General features: G+C 37.4%; 1 pseudogene; it reads right to left on the minus strand.

Moving 5' to 3' along the window:
• Window positions 1–1580: 1580 nt before the first annotated feature.
• Window positions 1581–19979, minus strand: part of LOC101606150 — a 36894-nt pseudogene continuing 18495 nt past the window's right edge.

Below are 19979 nucleotides of genomic sequence, written 5' to 3' on the forward strand. Positions count from 1 at the left end.
ACTGGCCAATGTATCCATCTGTTCTCCGGCTCTCGTCTTGCCATTTTCCCTGAAATCTGTCTGATCCATCGTATTCCCTAAGGGTCTATCACCTGGAATCCCCCAGAGGACTCGACATTCCCATATGACACCAATCCCAGACACTGGCACTGAAACTGTACATGTGACTCTTCAGATCCAGACCCCAAGAACAGACACCCCATGCCATTTCCTCGACTATGTCCAAGCACATGAGCAACTGGTTATGTTGTACAGCTTTCAGTTTGGAAGCAGGAAGGGGACATATTCACAATAACAGTAGTCAGCAGCCAGTGTGGGCAAAGGCGTAAGATCACCTCCCACATAGGATACAATGGTAATTAATGCCCTAAGTAAAGTAGCCTCAAATATTACGTTCATATGAAAAAAAAATGAAATAAAATTCCTCAAGCAATTAAGAGTGCTTGGAAAAAGGAAATTTTAAAAATAAAATATAAATCATTATTAATGCTATTGTGAGTTATTCCTAACATAACACTTCTGTGATGAGATGTCATGGACATTTTATTTCTAGATCACCTGAAATCATAATAAATATATAGTTTGTAGAAAACAGTCTTATTGAAATGTCCCTTATATTAAATTAAAAGGTAAAATTAAAAGTAAAATTAAAAGCTCTACCTAGCAGCATTTAATTCATCAAAATCACTTACTAATTTCTACCCTATCTTTGGTTATCTTCCTTAACCACAATCCTGACAAAAATCAAATTCAGGACAATAAGACAGATAGATACATTGTATCTAATCTGAAATTTTAGTACTATTAACGATATTAAAAATACCTAGCATCATGTATGAACTCTGAACTTGTTACATAAATTTGAATCCATTTACATCTTTAAAAACTGAACATTTGGGGGGCTGGAGAGATGGCTTAGCGGTTAAGCGCTTGCCTGTGAAGCCTAAGGACCCCGGTTCAAGGCTCGGTTCCCCAGGTCCAGATGCACAAGGGGGCGCACGCGTCTGGAGTTCGTTTGCAGAGGCTGGAAGCCCTGGCGCGCCCATTCTCTCTCCCATTCTCTCTCTCTCCCTCTATCTGTCTTTCTTTCTGTGTCTGTCGCTCTCAAATAACTAACTAACTAACTAAATAAATAAATAAATAAATAATGAACATTTAGGAAAGGCATTAGTGATATAAGATCTACTTCACATTCAAAATTGTTGGTTATCACAAAGCAATTTCCAGCCTGTAAGTACATCAAATGGCAACAACAACAAAAAAATTGCAACTAATTTTTTTTAATTAGCTTAAAGGTCTAAGGAATTAAAATACTGCAAAACACTGATCAGTCTTTTGAGTTATGCAGAAATTATTCCAAGCAACTGAACCCACAAAAAGTACCCAGATACAGTGTAATACAGACATGTAGAAATCATAAATATCTCGTCCTAAACAACTTGCGTTCTTTCTAGTTCATAACGAACCCCTTTATGTTGTTTTTGGCATGGTGCCAGAGGCCCTGTGGAGATTGGATGTAAGGCGTTGCTGTTTCGGAGGTTCACAACACAGAGCCCATGGCTTTTCAAGTAGATGAGCTGTTAAAATGTAGGTTTGCTCAAGTATTCTTCCATTGTCTGAGGAGGAGTCCCTCCATGGAGTAAGTAATAGGCGTAAAGTGCAAAGACAATTGCTCGGGAATCATGCCTAAGGTCTTAGTAACTTAAGCAGCCTCTTAATCCAAATAGTGGGAACAATGGCGTTACCACCAATTAAAAAAAAAAAAAAAAAAAAAAAAAAAAGTACTGTATAAGTCTTGCGATCCTCTTGACTCTTGACCGGCTCCTGCAACATGTCAGAGTTTTCAATGGCTTTGACAGCAGATTTCTTGGATGTTTCCTGAATTTCTCCACCTATGAAAAACTCATCCAGGATAAAGTATGCCTTTTCAAAATTAAAGATAATATCCAGCCCGCAGACGTTTCCAAAATACTTGTCCAGCAACTCCACATACCGGTGTACAATCTGTAGTGTCAAGAGCTCATTGTCTTGATTTTCTACTGCACAGCAAAAATATAAAGTAGCATACCTTTTTATAAACAAGTTTTAGCTCCTTCCAGTCAACAAACTTGCTTGTCCTGTGACCACGAGGCAGAATGATCTGAATGATTTCCCGGGTGATCTTTGTCCTCTCTTTGTCAGGGAGAGTGGCATACCACTTCTGCAGCCGCAATTTTCCTTGTCTACTGAAGAGCAAGATGAAATGCACCACGGTGCCCGACGAGGCCCGGCCCGCTGGCCCGCAGGTGCGCCCGCCTCACTCCATGGCTGCTTCCCACCTCATTATTTTCTTAATAAAGGGGGAATGGGCTACTTCAATAATGGTAGTGGTGTCTACCCTATATATGGGGAACGAAAGAATGTTTTCTTAATTGCACACCTGTTGCGACTCATCCTAGTTATAAATATAATAGCAATTACTGAAGTCACTTTGAAAATCTGAAGTATTGCTAAAATACTGAAAATTTATATTGTTCAACAATGTTACTTTCCAACATAAATTCCTTAAGAATAGAAAGTCAGAAATCATCAGTTTTAGAGTATATTGTTAATTGCAACGAAACATGATTTGAGAAGAGTCACAGAGCAGAATATAGTGTTGCCATCATTTTGTCTCCCGCTGCCATGGAATACCAAGTAGCGGCACCTTCTGTGCACCATGTTGGAAACTACTAGTTACGCCCACATAATATCCTGCTGCGGCAGGCGTGCGGTTCACCTTGCTGGGTGAAACCTACGAAAGCCACTTGCTGACTCGCAGAAATTCCATGAAGTTACAAAAGGTACAGAAATCGCCAACTTTCTAAGGAACTTATTTAATATAAATTAAGCATATGTCTGAGGAAAATAGCACAAACCTGATGATTACCACTCATCTCATCTTTTTGACACTGTCATCATTTTTTTTTTCTCTTTTTAACTGTTTGTTATTACTAACAACATGTTTCGTGTGGATACGTTAGGGAACCTCTTTGGCCTTGTCCCTGCCCCCATTCCACTGATGACACTCCTCAGTGGGGGGGCTGCAAGTTATCCCCCTGGGGTTGTAGTGTATGCCTTGTGGGAGCAGCAGTCAGTTATTTTGGGAAGGAGAGAATGCTTCTGGTCATGATGTCTCAACCTGCAGCTCTTTACAACCTTTCCACCCCCTGTTCCTCAAAATCCCCTGAGCCATGGTGGGTGAGTTTTAAGTCTACTTCAGTGATGAGCTCTTAGGAGCCTCTGGATCTCTGCTTTCGCAGGTGGTGAGTATCCTGGGGTCTGTCTCCTACATCCTGGTGCTGATTGTCAGGTTTAGCATAGAGGCAGTGCTCAGGCTCTTCCCCCCAATCCTCTGTGAATTCTGCCCTGGCTTGGCTGCAGTGTGAGGAGTACCATCATTTTAATGCGATCCTTTGTGGATGTGATTGTGTTTGTGCTCTGAGCCACTGTGAGGCACTCAGACCATTTAAATTTACCATTACTTTCTCTTTCAGGTTTCTGCATTTTGCTAATCCCAAGGTAGATGGGGAGAAATGTATTTTCAATTACAACTCTATCACCTGGCCTTTTTTTTTTTTTTTTTTTTTTTTTTGGTATTTTTAAGGCAGGGTCTCATGCTAGCCCAGGCTGACTTGGAATTTACTGTGTAGTTTCAGGCTGACCTAGAACTCACAGCAATCCTCCTACCTTTGCCTCTTGAGTGGTGGGATTAAAAATGTGTGCCATCACACTCAGCCTAAATATTCTTTTCAGAAACAAGTATCAACTTTAAAAATTGCCTGATCCATAAATATAATATCTAAAGATGGTTACTGGCTTGAGTAACAACAAATCCATCATATATCAGTTCTTCCATTTCAAGTTTATGAGTCACAAAGATATATTTAAAGCAAGATAAAGGATTACAATACATTGGTTAGGAAGACAAAATAAAATTAAAATTTTCTTTGCTAAAAAGGACTTTAAGAATTGCATCTTGAGTGATGCCTTGTAGAAAAATTGAAAGCTTTTGTTTCAAACCAAGCATTACTTCATGGTTTCCGTCCTTTGTCCTTCACACTTGATCAGAAGTCTTAGCCAACAATAAAATGAAGCACCATTGGTAAAAGTTTTTCTTGCTTTTCTAACCTGAGAAAATATGCAGACATGCTTAAAGAAATCATTGAAATATAAATTTGTTTCACATTAGAAATAATAGCTTGTATCACCTAATGTCTCTCAGTCATGAGTATTGGTTTCTATGTATTTTTTATCTTATCTTGGTATTTGTGGACAACATAACTGTCTTCTTATTTCTAAATATGTTATTTTTATTGGAAAAATGTATATTGTTGCATTTGTTTCCATTAAATGGTTATGCCATAAAAAACAATGGGAACCTTTACTTTCTGTTGCTTTTGCTTTTGTAATTTTGTTTCCATTTTATTGAGATTCCTGAACAATTTAGCCAGGGTTTCCTTTGACCTTTATGCTGTTTTATGGACTAAAGCTATGTATCTGCCACTTTCACTGCCAGGAGTAGAATAAGCTATTTGTTTTTATTTGAACAACAAATCGACAACTAGTTTCCTGGCTTTTGTGATTTGAGGACTTTACAAGGTCCTTAAGGGGTGGTGAGAGATAGGGAAGGTGTGTGGTAAAAAATACTTGAATGGTACAAATTGACCAATAAGTCATCCAGCAAACTTAACTTCATCAAATATTTAAATACCTTTACACCTTATCTGCTAATGTTGTATGATACAACATTGTTTCATTCCCTTATTTTGTCTTTTGCATGAAAATGTCAGAATCCCCAATACCATCAGTTATACCATCAGTTATAAGACATCAGCACCTTAATTCCATGTTCTGGTTTATAGGTTCATCTGTGCATATGCATATTAAAGGGACACAAGGTGCTTTTGTTTCCTAGTCATCATCATCTCCTCGAATATCAAGTTTTATTCTTCCTTCTTTTTGTTTAGTTTTGTGTGTGGATGTTTGTTGCACATTTTACCCTTAAGTATTTTTTTTTCTTTATTCACTCTGTTAAGACATAGTTTCCAAATTGATAATGTGGATGATTTTGTCCCCTTTTCTCAATTATGTAGTTAATAAAATTGAAATTACCCCTACAAAGATTGTAAAGATACATTTGTATCAGTTGCCTTAAACCACAACCATTTTTTGCTTTTGCATTAAACTGTATTTTGTTTCTATTTTATTATTGTATCATATTATTATATATTTTAATAAACTTCTCTAAAATATTTATACTATTATACATATTATAAATATGAATAAGCTTTAATACACAGATACCTAAACTAGTGAATTCTAGAGAAAATCTTAAATTGAGATATGGGTGTAAAATGCGTACTTAAGAGACTTGGAGAGATGGATCAGGGGTTAAAGATGGTGCTTGCAGAGCCTTATGGCCCAGGTTCAATTCCACTGTACCTACATAAAGCCATATGCACAAAGTAGTGCATACATCTGGAGTTTGTTTGCAGTGGCAAGCGGCCCTAATGGATTAATTCTCTCTCTCTCTTGCTCTCTTTTTCTCTTTCTTATTGTCTCACTCTCTTACCTTGCAAATAAATAAAAAAAATTAAAATATGCATATTTACTGTAATGTCCATAAATTAAATTATCAAAAATGATCATTAGGTGAGAAGGGATTTTGAAGTATTTAAAGAAAATATGATTTGTGACTTAAGAATTTTATACGTAAGACTCACTATTTTCAAATGGTTTCCAAAGAAAAATGAAACTAAAAGATAAAAAAAAAATATTACATTTCACTCCATTCATCTTAAAAAAAAATGTTATTCTTTATATATTTGCAAGCAGACAGAGAGGAAGATGGAGAGTGTGAGCACACCCAGGCCTCTTGCCACTGGGAATGAACTCCAGACACATGTGCCACCATGTGCGCATCTGGCTTATGTGGGTACTGGGGAATCAAACTTTGGTCATTAGGTTTATCAGGCAACACTTTGACCAATGAGCACTCTCTCCAGCCTTGCCCCTATTCATCTTCATGATATTTTTTAGAGAATTCATATTTTCCATGACAATAGCACTGTTTCTCACCTGGCTGATTTTGGATGTGAAAACAAGACATAAATGAGGTCCAGAAAGATTCTATCTATGTATACTTGTTTCACTCTTTTACTGTTTTCACTTGAGTAAGTCCATGTCTTATTTACTTTATGTACATTTTACTAATGAAAAGATACATAAATTTTGTCCTTTATAATAATTTAAATACAAAGTCTCTCTCCCACATACTGTCCCCCACCTCCCTGCTCTCTTGCTCAATCTTCTTGAAGAATAGACAAGAAAATTTAAGACTAAGCTGAGTGGTTATGAAGGAAGATGAATCCATGATTTCAAGGGAAAGATAAAGTGACATTTTTATGTAAGCTCCTTTGTTTCACTTCACTGTCTGCTAAAATGCATCACATAACTTCAGTATGATATGGTTTAAATAAATATGAATAAAATAGGCTTAGGTTGGATCAGCAGATCTTTTTTTTATAAATTAAATAATCCCTTTCAATTGCATGATTAAGTCTCTATAAGGAGTAATTCCCTTATCTCAACAATGAACATTATTTAAACAGATTTTTTAAAGCTCTTGTTTGATTTCTTTTTAATTCTTATAATATATGGCTAATGTCACTCCAAAGGCATGCCACATAAACAAGGTAATATCTATGTCAATTAAATGGAACCAGTGATGATAGTAACTCACTAGCCAACATCATTGCATAGTTAAATAGGTTGTGGTAGTAAGCATCATTTTCTTATATCAAGATATACAGAGGAATGCTATGCTGCATTTAATGAGATCTCTACCATCTAATACCTTTAGACACTGAAATTCCTTTTACTCCATTATTATTTTCATGCAAACAATCAATTTATTGAATATATATTGCTAATTTTGTTTTGTGGTATATAAATAAATACTAGTCAGAAGGTTTCATTTCATAAACTGAGCACCAGGTAAACATGAAATATATATTCACTGCTTTTTACACACACTTACACACACACATTCAAAAACCACTTTCTTGTCTGTGTGTGTGTGATTTTCTTTGTTTTGCTGGGACATTAACCTTGGGTCCCAGACATGAAAAATAAGTTCTCTATCACTGAGTTATTTCCCCAATAAGTAGCATTTGTTAATAATCTGTGCACTGATACTGATATATTATTCCCTGAAGTCCATTTCAGAAGTTAGGTTTCAATCCTGGCATTATGCATTGTATATGTACAGAGATATGTATAATAGGTGTTCAGCATCGAAATACTGTTTGATGCATAAGCAATACTCTAAAATTCCTCTGTAATTCATCTATTCACCCTTCCCTCTATCCTAGCTCCTAGGAAAGAAAAACTGATCTCTTCAATATCTTTTCTACTCCATAATGTTGTTTCCTTCATCTACTAATGTGTATTTGAATTTACTCATGTCTTTCATAACTTACTAATAAACACACACACACACACACACACACACACACACACACACACACACATTCAACAAGCACTCTCTTGTCTATATGTACCACCATTTACTTATCTGTTGCCCTAGTGAAGGGCATCTGCTTCTCTGCCATATTTTGGTAAGTAAACATAATGATGCTATCAATATCTCTTTATGGCTTTTTGTGTGGTTTCAAGTTTTTAACTCTTCAGGGTAAATATCATTGTCCATGATATGGAAAGTATGATAAGACCATTGGATTCTGCAGTACTGTCCTCTCTAAAGGCTGTAGCATTGCCATTCCTACGAGCAATGGATGGGTTACTCTTGCTCCATGTATTTTGCAGTCGGAGTTTCTGAATATCTAAGGAACACATAATAGTATTTCATTGTTTTAATTTGTATTTTCCTAATAAAATATGATATGCAGCACAGTTTAGACATTTATTTGACAAATTTATATTTTCTTTGATGAAGTTCTTTTTCAAATTCTGGTTCATTTTACATTGTTATTTTTTCTTTCTTTCTTTCTTTTTTCTATTGAGTTTCAAGTGAGTTTTCTCTGTAGAATGTAAAGAACTGTCCTTGATCAAGTGTTTCTTTTGTTAATAATTCCTTCAAATCTGTGACTTATTTTTATGTTCTCTAGAAAGCGTGTTTTGTAAAGCATAAGTGTTTATTAAAATATGGCAAAGCTGACCAAGCTGGGCGTGGTGATGCATGCCTTTAATCCCAGTACTTGGGAGGCAGAGGTACGAGGATCACCATGAGTTCAAGGCCACCCTCAGACTACATAGTGAATTTCAGATCATCCTGAGCTAGAGTGAGATTCTACCTCAAAACATTAAAAAATAAAATAAAATATGAAAAATGCCTATTTGCCAATTATTTGTCACATAGGCTATACCTTTGGTGATAAATCTAAAGAAAACACATGTTTTATGCTACGTTTGTTATGTTATCTTGTGAGATATCTATACTTTTCCACTTTTAATTTGTGTTTATGATTAACCCATTTGGGTTAATGTTTGTGAGAAATGTCAGGTCTGTGTGTAGTTTATGAACTAGTTTTGTTTTTGTATATGGACATCAAGTGGTTCTAGCACCATCAGTTTATAGATAGATAGATAGATAGATAGATAGATAGATAGATAGATAGATAGATAGATAGATAGATAGGAAGATAGATAGATAGATAGATAGATAGATAGGAAGATAGATATAGATATATAGATGTGTGTGTGTGTTTTCTGTGCTTTAGTGCCTTTGCTCTTTTATTTCAAAGATTGGTTGGCTATACTTACTTGGATCATTTCCTGCTCTTTATTCTTCCCTTACACTACATGCATTCACCTGTCTTAATAATATACTCTTTGGATAATCTGGATTTGCAAGAAGTATATAAATCAGTCATGGACAGTCCTCTGATTTTGTTACTTTTCAATATTTCTGGATTTTTGTGAGAATAGAAAAACTCCTGGTTGAAACACAGTGAAGGGAAATTGCATCATGTTGTGTACAAAATCAGATAGGAACAGAGAATGTTGTGTTCCATTGTGAATAAGAGGCAACTGTTTCCATCAAGAAGGAATAGAAAAAGGTTCTGAGCATTATCGTGCTATAATTATCTTAAACAGGTAAGCGGGCCCTCTGAGCACTGGGTATCCAATGGCGGATAAGGGCAGAACTTGAACTTGCACTGGGAGTACCATTAGATTGCACCATGTGGGCAGAACTAAACCATCACTTGGATTAATTTGCAGCAATAGGTATTTAGTAGTAAATTTGGAGATGCTTTTGTGCTAGAATCAGCTGGATACTGGGAAGCTTCTCATATGGAATATTGGAAAATAAAGAATTATAAGTGATAGCTCACAAGAGGGTTAGTGAGATGGCTCAGTGGATTAAATATATGCATGTATCAAATATGAGGACTAGAGTTCAGATCCCAAGCACCCTTGGAAATGCCAAGCAGATATGATGGATGACTTGCCTGTAATGTCAGTGCTCAGGAGGCAGACAGAACATCCTAGGCACAAGCTGGCTTGCTAATTTAGCTAAACTGGTGGGCTATAGTTTTTAACAAGAAACTCTGTCTCAACAAATAAATAGAGTGATCACAGAAGAAAATCAATATACACCTCTGGGCATATACACCTGTACAGCCACACACATGTGGCCACATATATTCACATGCATATTCATACATGAACATGCACCACTTTCACAAACACAAGGGGAAAATGACACCTTCTATGTAACCTAAGTGCAGAGAGAAATTAAGTGACTTTTCTGTATCCTAAAGCCTGAGATGAGGGGTAGATTTCTGAATCAGATATGTAATTTAAATGCTTATTAGTCATCCTAAACATAAATGAGATTGAAAATAGTATAGATATAATGAATCATTCATTGTTGAAAGTAGAGTCAAGATGTGAATAAAGGGCTAAGAACCATGTTCCGGAGCATTCCTCTTGACAGACAATGAAAGGGAAAGACCCTCCAGGAAAGAATACATAAATTTCTCCTAAGATGTGGACGAAACATGAAAGTTAATGTTGGATTCCCAGAGAAGTCCACTTATAAGGTGTGACAGAAGCATGGGTAAAATGTCTCTGAGAATGCTGATTGAGTCCGCCTGAGAAATGTCTGCATTTGAGAAGAAAAAGTTATGAGAGAATTATTTTGAAGGTAATTTCTGTGAAATAGTTAGCTTAAAATTCAATTACGATAGAAATTGAGTGAGACATGAAAGTAGAGGCAGAAAATATAGTTAGAGCTGTCAAGAATTTTGCTGTGTAAGGAGCCTGCATATGAATCCTACAGCAGACAGTGTTATGAAAGGTGTTTACCTTTAAGCTAAAATTTGTCTGCTTTTTAAATTTGTGAAATTGTGTAGCATTAATTATGCAAGCAACTTTCCTTACCTGCATAATGGATTGCACCAAGAAGAACAGTGTAGTTACTTTGAAATGTCCCCAACAGTGGAAGGTTCTAATATTTTTTTTTCAAAACTATACAGGAAAATTTATATGAACCATAGTTATTTTGGCTTGTTCATACATGCTTCCTTACTGTCTGACTGTATACAACAGGACGCCAATATAACGTTTTGGTCCTCATTAATTTAAAATAAATAAATAAATAAATAAATAAATAAATAAATAAAAACTGTAACAAGTGGTCAATAGAAAGGGTCCTTATTGTGATGCATGGGAGTTGGTTGGGACTTCACACACTATACATAACAATATTAGAAGGTCCAAGAGTAGGATTTTTTTTTTTTTTTTACTATATCAAAGTAACAAGTATAAAAGTAAAACAAAATGAGACAAGTAATTTTGCCTTACAATGATTACCAAATTCCTAGATGACAATGTTTAGGTTTTTAAAAAGAAAATATGAAAACATATATTGAGAATCAAATAGTTTTTGAGGGTTAGAAGTTTTAAACATTGTGAGAAAGGAGAAAACTGAGAAGAGTCTATGGAATATGCTGAAATAGTCTCCCATAGACAAATAACAATTATATTATACCGGCCAGCCTCAATGGCAACCTCCCACAATCCACTGTGAAAGTTTCCTCCAGGCTTATTCATGGATGAATGAAGAATCTTTAATTGATTAACCTTCTCTTGCCTCTCATTGGTTTTCCTGTTCCATGTGGGCCAGTTGTGTTCTAGGATACCATTAGTTTTAAGTAAACTAGAGTAGTATGGAGAGACGATGCAGCTTGCCCTTAAATGCTTGACTCATTGACCTTTTATGGTTTTTCATTTTTTCAATGGGATTGAAATGATATACCAAACAATCAAAATTTGTTTCTCTACCTTTGTAGAGGAACATATTACAATGATGTATATTATATAAATAAATAACTACATATATAATTTACTATAAAGATTTGGGTAAGACAAAAGGGGAGGTAATGAGGTTGTCAGAGCAAATGAACATGCATTGTAGCCATAGTTCTCATATGTTCCACATGCATTTATGGTGATGTGGTGACAAGAGCCAAAGTTACAACAGATATGAACAGATGAGCTATTTCAGTGTGTTAACTAAACTTTACATATCAGCATAGTTTAAATTAACTGAAGTCATTTGCACATGTTTGTTGGATTTGAAGTTACAGGAAAATAATCAATGGAGCCATCTTAAACAATTTTTGGTAAGTTAAGTTATAGATATCAGAGGTGTTCTCATATTCATTAAACCTGCTCAAAAAACAGTTCAAAACTAAGGTTAAATTAATTGGGAAATTGTTGTACAGAATAATCACAATACATTATTTTAAACCATTGAATCTAATGAGTTTTTTGCCACCACAAGGGATTAATAATAGAAAAAGGGATTTTTTTTTCCAGTGTAACAAAATTGACTGAATTTCAATCAGTGTTTCATTCAGTTTCAGAATCCTGCTCTCAATGACTCTTATTCATTGGATCTTTGTGTCTGTAAATTCTCATAATACATTCAGAGAAGCTATCTGCTTAAATACTAAATAAACTAGGAAGCTAATTAACTTACAACAAAACACACTGAAAGCAATATGATATCTTGATATAGGATATATATGGGGATAAATAAATATATGTATATCTCCAAGACAAAGTATATTAACAGCCTATGAAATGTTACCATGCATTTTAATTTCCTCTCAAGTCCCAAAAGGAATATAAACAAGAAAGTATTACTTACTAATTTATCTAATCAGGAAAATTACCACAGAGAAATTGGGGAAATGAGCAAGAGTAATGCTTTCTCAGTGAACTTTATATCAGCACAAAGGTGGAAGAGATAGACATTTAGGACACTCACCACCTACCAAACCAGAGATCCAAAAGCTTCTAAGTGCCCATCACAAAAGTAGACTTAAAACACACCCAATATGGCTCAGGGAATTTGGCAGAAGAGGGAGGAAGAAAGATTGTTGGAGTCACAAGTTGGGACATTACGCACAGAGACATTGTCTTTCCCCCATAATTGACTGCTGCAACCATAATACACGACCCCCCCGCCACTATCCTATGGGGATGACCTGCATCCCCAACAAGGAAGGCCCCTTCAGAAAAGGGGCAGGGATGAGGGAAAGTTGGTACCAACATAGGGTATTTACATACTAAATATGTCCATAACTAATAAAAATTTGAAAAAAAAATTAGTTAAGGGAATACAATAGTCCCTTAACTGACAATATTCAAGAAAAACAAAATTTGTGAATGGGGACAAGAAGGAATGATGCATTGTTGATTCTTTTATATTCTCACTATCTGGAATAATCTGCTGGACGTAGAGAAAGTACTTACCTAGATTCAAAAAAGACTTGCTCATGTCTCTCAGTGTTACCATTTTGAAACATCCAGGTAACCACATAACAGCTGCATATGATAAAAGACCCCAAAATAATGGACTAGAAATTCACATGGTAACTTCTAAATGTAACTTTCATGGTAGCTCACACTTCTCAAGTTTGCTAGATGACTTTATTTTGTTTAAATTTCTGGATATAATAGCTTCTTTAAGATGAACTTTTCTTAAACTTTCTCCTTTTGGAAATACTCTGCCCAGCAACCCAAAGTTGGACATATACCATATAAATGAGTCAGTATGATTTAAAGTGAAAAATAGTGGGCTACAGAGATAGGTCAGAAATTGAGTCATTTGCCAGCAAAGCCCAAGGACTCATGTTTGACTATGCAGAAGCAGTGTAAGTCTTGCACATAAAGTGCATGGACACAAGGAGGCACATGCATCTGGAGTTTGATCGCTGTGGATGGAGGCCTTGGCATGCCAGTTCTATCAGTCTCTCTTGCCTTTGTCTCTCCCTCTCTTTCTCTTTCCCTCCCTCCCTATATCTCTAATAAAACAAAAATACAAAATATCTGTTGCAATGCACCAGCTTCCTAGGCACTATGCATTCCCCTTTTGGAAATGGACCTATGCTTCATTTTAGATATGCGTTGTCAAAAAAAAAAAAAAAAAAAATCCGAGCCAGGTGTGATGGCGCGCGCCTTTAATCCCAGTACTCGGGAGGCAGAGGTAGGAGGATTGCTGTGAGTTCAAGGCCACCCTGAGACTACAGAGTTAATTCCAGGTCAGCCTGGACCAGAGTGAGACCCTACCTCAAAAACAAACAAACAAACAAAAAAAATTGATTGTTTATTTTATATTCATTGTCCTTATAAAAGAGTAGAAGAAAAATTCAAAAGACTTGCTTGCTGTTACAATGTGGAGTATGTAAACATTAGGAACATAGATGGAATCTAGGAAACAAATTTACTTTGATATTATGCAAAAGGCTCTTGATGAATCTCTTATACCTGTGTACATGTTGCTTTCATAAGAACACTATGTTTTCTTTGATAATGGTGATGCAAAGATTTCTTCTCCTCTGAATTAAATATGGCTATCTAACAATGAGTGTTATTTGTGTGCTTGATGGTTTGTGATGGAACTCAGTGTAAATTGTGCTTAAATCTAGCAGGAAGGTCTTTATTCCATGTATGCAGTCATTATAAGAACTTTTAAAAATTATTTATTTATTTGAGAGAGAGAGAAAGCGAATGTCAAGGCCTCCAGCCAATGCAAACAAACTCCAGATGCATGTGTCACCTGTGCATCTAGCTTATATAGATACTGGGTGTAACAGACAGATTCAGGTTCACTGAGATAAACTTCTAGACCAGGCACAGTTATGGAGGAAGGGATTTATTGAAGCTTACAGATCCAGGGGAAGTTCCATAACTGCAGAAGCTGGCCTGCCTTCACAGGACAAAGCAGAGAGAGAGAGAGAGAGAGAGGGGGGGGGGGGAGGGAGGGAGGGAGGGAGGGAGAGAGAGAGAGAGAGAGAGAGAGAGAGAGAGAGAGAGAGAGAGAGAGAGAGAGAGGGGGAGAGAGAGAAGCACAAGCCAAAGAGCCAAAAAAGCCACACAGCACAGCACTCCTCAGGAACTCCAGCTAGGCACCTTTTCATATCTTTAGATTGAAATCTGAAACCCACCACCACACCTTAAGATCCACCTAGTGACACCACCTCCAGCCAGGTGGCTACAGATGCAAACTACAAACAATAAAGAACTGAATATATTGGGGCCCATCTATTCAAACCACCACACTGGGTAATTGAACCTGGGTCCTTAGGCTTCCCAGGCAAGGACCTTAACCACTAAGCTATCACTCCAGTCCTATACAACATTTTATACATAAGGCATTACCATAATCTACACAAAATTGCATATATAAATGCTGAATGATTTGTCAAATATTTATACAATGAAATGTTTCAAGTAGTCTATAGAGTTTCACAAAATTTTCATTTTGTGATAGTGATATGATTTATTTTATAGCAATTATGATCAGTCCATTCTGAGTGTTGCAGGATAAGTTACATTTTTTATGGTGAGCAAAGTAGTAGATTTATAATTTACTGAAAACAAATGTGGACAATGTTTTGTTGATGGTATTTGCCTCACATATATACTGCATTAAACAAATAATTTTTCATAATAATGTCTACCAATAAACTTCTTAGATCATTTTTACCTACTATTTAGTGGGTATATTTATGTCCATAGGTATCAAACAAGTAAGCACACTATGATAAACATAAATTTATTTTTCACACCACTTACTTAGAATTGATTTTAAAGTAAGGAGATCCTTACAGATTAAAATGTAACAGTGTCAACTCATATGCCATCTACAAACTATAAACTATAAACTATAACTTCATTTCTATGACATACTGAACAAAGAGTCTAAAATATATATTTAGAGACAGAAACTTACAGATATTGTTACCATCCTTTCAGTCATTGCATAGAATTTATTATGGCCTCTCTATTCTTATTTCTCAAGCATATCTTGAAATCATCTAGGACTAGCAGTTTTATCTGTTTACCTTGCCCTCCATGTCTGTTGGTGTATTAATTCTCGTCACAGAATTTTAAACAATTTCATGCCTCAAAGTGGCACAAGCGTGCCTTGCTGTTATTGAAGCTAAAGATAGTTTGAGCTGATTTAAATGCTCCCACTGCAGTGGCTTCCTGTCTACTTTTAACCCAAGAACATCCTTCACAGGCAAAGTGTCCCCAGCATTGATGGGTATTGAACCAGCACCGGAGATGGTCTCTTTAATTCCTTTGAACTACATTGCTGAAAGTGCCTCAACACAATGGCTTAATAAATTAGGGTTAGAAATCTTCCCTCCTTCTTTAAATACTATCCACCTCAAAGGAAGCTGTGAAGTCTTATAAGAACCTGTTCCTGAATCATGCCTTAAGCAGGCAGATAAGCTCCTGTGTATATAGATTTCTGTGTGCATGCTCATATTTAGATTAGCATACTTTAAACTAGATCTTATATGAATATAGTTTATACATAGAATCATCAAGCTTAAATATAATGGTTATCTTAGTTTGTTACATGTACATTTTCTCTTTATACTTGTGGAATCCTTGTCAGTACAAAGGCAGGAGGAGTGAATTTTATTATACACTGTAGGGCCTTTATACATCACTTATACTTTGATAGACTGAAGCTGATGCAGGATATTTGGGTCATAGAATGATTCCATAAAGATGAAGGAGATCCTATGCATGTGACTCCCAATTTTGAGGTCCTTATTTAATTTAGCTAAGAAACTTAAAAAGTGCCTCAAGATTATTATGGTTTATGTGGTTTATTTCTGGGAGAATTGGGATTCAGGGAGAGAGAGTAGCTTAAAGACTCAGTCTGGAAGGAAATCCAACTCATTGTCCCATAGAAAGGGGAAAATGGGGAAATGACGTTCACATAAGTGAACCGCAGGGGAAGTGGGGAGCCGACTAAGAGTGTGGCTTCCAGGGCTGAGCCTGACAAAGAGCACAGGGGTGAAGGAAAGAGATGCTGAGGATACTCGACACCTGCCAAAGCAGAGATCCAGAGGCTCCCGAGAACTCATCTCTGAAGTAGACTTCAAACTCACCCACCTAGGCTCAGGGAATTTTGTGGTAGGGGGAGCAAAGATTGTAAGAGCCACAGGCTGGGATATCATGCCCAGAGGCGCTGCTCCACCCAATAAACTGACTGCTGCTGCTCAGAAGACAAGTAACCCACAACCTCCAGGGGGATACCTGCAACTCCGCTGAGGAGGGCCCTCAGTGGAACGGAGAAAGATAGGAGGGAAAAGATGCTACCAACACATGATATGTCTATACAAAGTATGTTCTTAAATAAATAAATATAAACATGCAAAATAAATATCCAAAGATGTCTCGGCGCAGCGGAAGGGATGGATACAAACACCCTCACACAGAAGTCAAAAGATAAGTTCCAAGCCAAAAGATTCCATTCACCTTCATATAGAAGAAAGATAAGAGGATGGAATATTAAGTTACTTGGGGCTTAAAGAAAAATCATACATGTAAACAAGTGAGAAGGCGCCCCAAAACAGTATAGGGAAGTGCCTGGACAAAGAAAAATTCTCCTTGTTCCTAGCTGGGAAGAGGGCTCGTTTACCAAAGCCGGGAGAAGAAGAGTCAGCAACAGCATGAATAGCCAACAGAGAGAGCTGCACATGTTTGCCAGGCCTAACTACATGGGTCAGAAATCCAGTTAGGAGGAGCCTTGCCATCAGGCTCAGTGTGTAAGAGAGAGACCTGATTGGTTGGTGGACACAATAGGCTAAGAAGAGGAAGCAGAGGAAGAAAAAGGAAGTGGTTGTCAGGGAGTGTTGCTTGCAGCCTTTTTTGATAAGACTGGATTAGATGCAGGTTCTAATCCTGCAAGGGCATTTATGGCGGTGTTCATGATTTTTTCCTGGGCCTTTGGCTCTGGCTGACTGCCTATAAAAAGCTAACTTTCTCCTGTTTTTTTTATTTTTTTATTTTTTTCTTCAAACATATAGTAACATGCACATTTTTTTTTTTCATGTTTGTACAGTATATGGCAGTTCTTCAATTAGTAGGGAGAACTGAAAAACCTGGGCAAAGAAGGGCAATTATGAGTGCTAGAGAGATGGCTCAGCTATTAAGGCACTTCCCTGTAGATCCTAACAACCCCGGGTTCCATTCCCCAGTACCAGGTAAAGCCAGATACATTTCATCGTGCATGTATCTGGAGGTGATTTGCAATGGCTGGGGACCCAGGTTGTGGTGGTTTGATTCAGGTGTCCCCCATAAACTTAGGTGTTCTGAATGCTAGGTTCCCAGCTGATGGATATTTGGGAATTAAGACCTCCTGGAGGGAGTGTATTGTTGGGGGCGGGCTTATGGGCTTTTTAGCCAGTTTCCCTGTGCCAGTGTTTGGCACACCCTCCTGTTGCTGTGGTCCATCTTATGCTGGCCAGAGGGTGATGTCCCCCTTCTGCTCATGCCATCGTTTTTCCCTGCCATTGTGAAGCTTCCCCTCCAGCCTGTAAGCCAAAATAAATCTCTTTTTCCCAGAAGCTACTCTTGTTGGGTGATTTCTACCAGCAATGCGAACCGGACTACAACACAGGTACACCCAGTCTCTCTTAGCTCTCTCTTTCTCTCTCACACACACTGATTGAAAATATACAAATGAAAACCTAAAAAAAAGGAAATTATGAGATTTATTTTAGAGAGAGTGAAGGAAGGAGGGAAAGCAAATAATGAAAGTACAAAGCCAAAAGAGTCCTCCCCTTCCCAGCATGCATGGCTGGGAAGTGGGAGAGGAAAGCGAGACCATCTCCACATAGGTGATGGTCTCTCTCTGTCCAGGAAGGAAACTGCTGGGGAAGAGAAGAAAGAGCTTTCCACAAGTCTAACAGGTCCATTTCTATGGACCAGACATCTGATAAGACTGAGCCTCACCAGCTGGAGAGATGGCTTAGTGGTTAAGCACTTGCCTGTGAAGCCTAAGGAGCCTGGTTTGAGGCTGGATTCCCCAGGCCCCACATTAGCCAGATGCACAAGGGGGCACATGCATCTGGAGTTTGTTTGCACTGGCAGGAGGTCCTGGCATGCCCATTCTCTCCCACCCCCCCCCCTCTCTCTCTGTCTCTGTCTGTCACTTTCAAATAAATAAATAAATAAAAAAGAATGAGCCTCAGCACTAAGCTCAGGTGTACATGGGCCAAACTGATTGATTGATGGGCCCTGGAGGAACACTGAATTAGGTAGGTCCCAACCAGGGAAGGCTAAACCTGAGAAATTAAGGAGGAGAAAATAACAGGAAGTTGTTGTTGTTGAGAAGTTGTTGCCCTACAGACATCTTTTATAAAACTGAACTATCAATGAGCTCTGGTCCTGCCAGTGCAGACAAGGCAGAATCTGTGTTTCTATGAGTCTGGCCCTAGAAGGTACCTTGCTCCTTGTCCTTATCAGTACAATGTGCAGTTTTAAATATTGCTTGAGGTTGCTGGCACATAACTCTAGTGGAAAATGTGGGAAACACCGAATTTGATTCTTTCTTAGACTGTGTGTTTTCTAGTGTATAAACTAGAAAGGCTTAAACACAGGTGGAATTGTAATAGTAAACTAGATAGGAAGATGAGAATCAAAATGTTTAATTTTTGTCTCACTTTATTTATGGGGACTTTCAGTTTTTCTATACCTTTAAAAAATATACTTATATTTTTTTCTCCCAGAAGGTTCACATAAGAAAATACCAAGTTAACACACAGTATGTATTAGTGTTAGTAAATTGAACTGCTGGGGAACAGGATCAAGGCATAGCATCTGGGAATTCCACACACTCTTGCAAGGACTGTGATCAGTATCATAAGCATCGTTAACTTAAGCAATTAAGTCCAGTGTCCTCATTTCTGTTGACAAGCGCCACTATTTTTAGAATTTTTCTTCACCACCATCCATTGCTTCATTGCTCTTGCTCCTCAAGAGAGAAAGGAACCACACTTACTCAATTCATTTTAAGATTCCCCACTGCAGCCAAAGGGTGATGAACACGGACTGTCACTGTAATTAAGTCAGTGTGCAGCTCCTCAGGATGTTAGACTTAGAGAAAACCATTGCTATTATGTTAACTACAAACTGATCTTTAATTTCAGGACCACTTTTGGGAACCCCCTTAGTGATTATAAATTGCTAAAATTGGTTTATAGCTACACTTATACTCTTAAAAATAACTTAGTAGAAATCATTGTTGAATAGCTTGGCAAAACAAGTCATTTTCTCCTTAACACAATAATTTTTACCTAGTTACTACATAAAACAACATTATCTGTTGGATTTCAGTACAAGAATCTATATGTTTACATATATACATGTGTGTGTGTGTGTGTGTGTGTGTGTGTGTGTGTATGTGTGTGTGTGTGAGTGCGCATGCACGCGTGTGTGTGTTTGAGGAAGAGAGAGAGGGAATACTGGTGTGACTGGGCTTCTTGCCACTGCCAAACTTTAGCTATGTGCCACTTTGTGTGTCTGGGTTTATGTGGGTACTGGGGAATAAAACTCAGGCCAGCAGGCTTTGCAACCAAGTACATTTAACCAACCACTGAGCCACCGCCCCCCCA

Source organism: Jaculus jaculus, chromosome 13, assembly GCF_020740685.1.
Source record: "Jaculus jaculus isolate mJacJac1 chromosome 13, mJacJac1.mat.Y.cur, whole genome shotgun sequence".
Classification (NCBI taxonomy): domain Eukaryota; kingdom Metazoa; phylum Chordata; class Mammalia; order Rodentia; family Dipodidae; genus Jaculus; species Jaculus jaculus.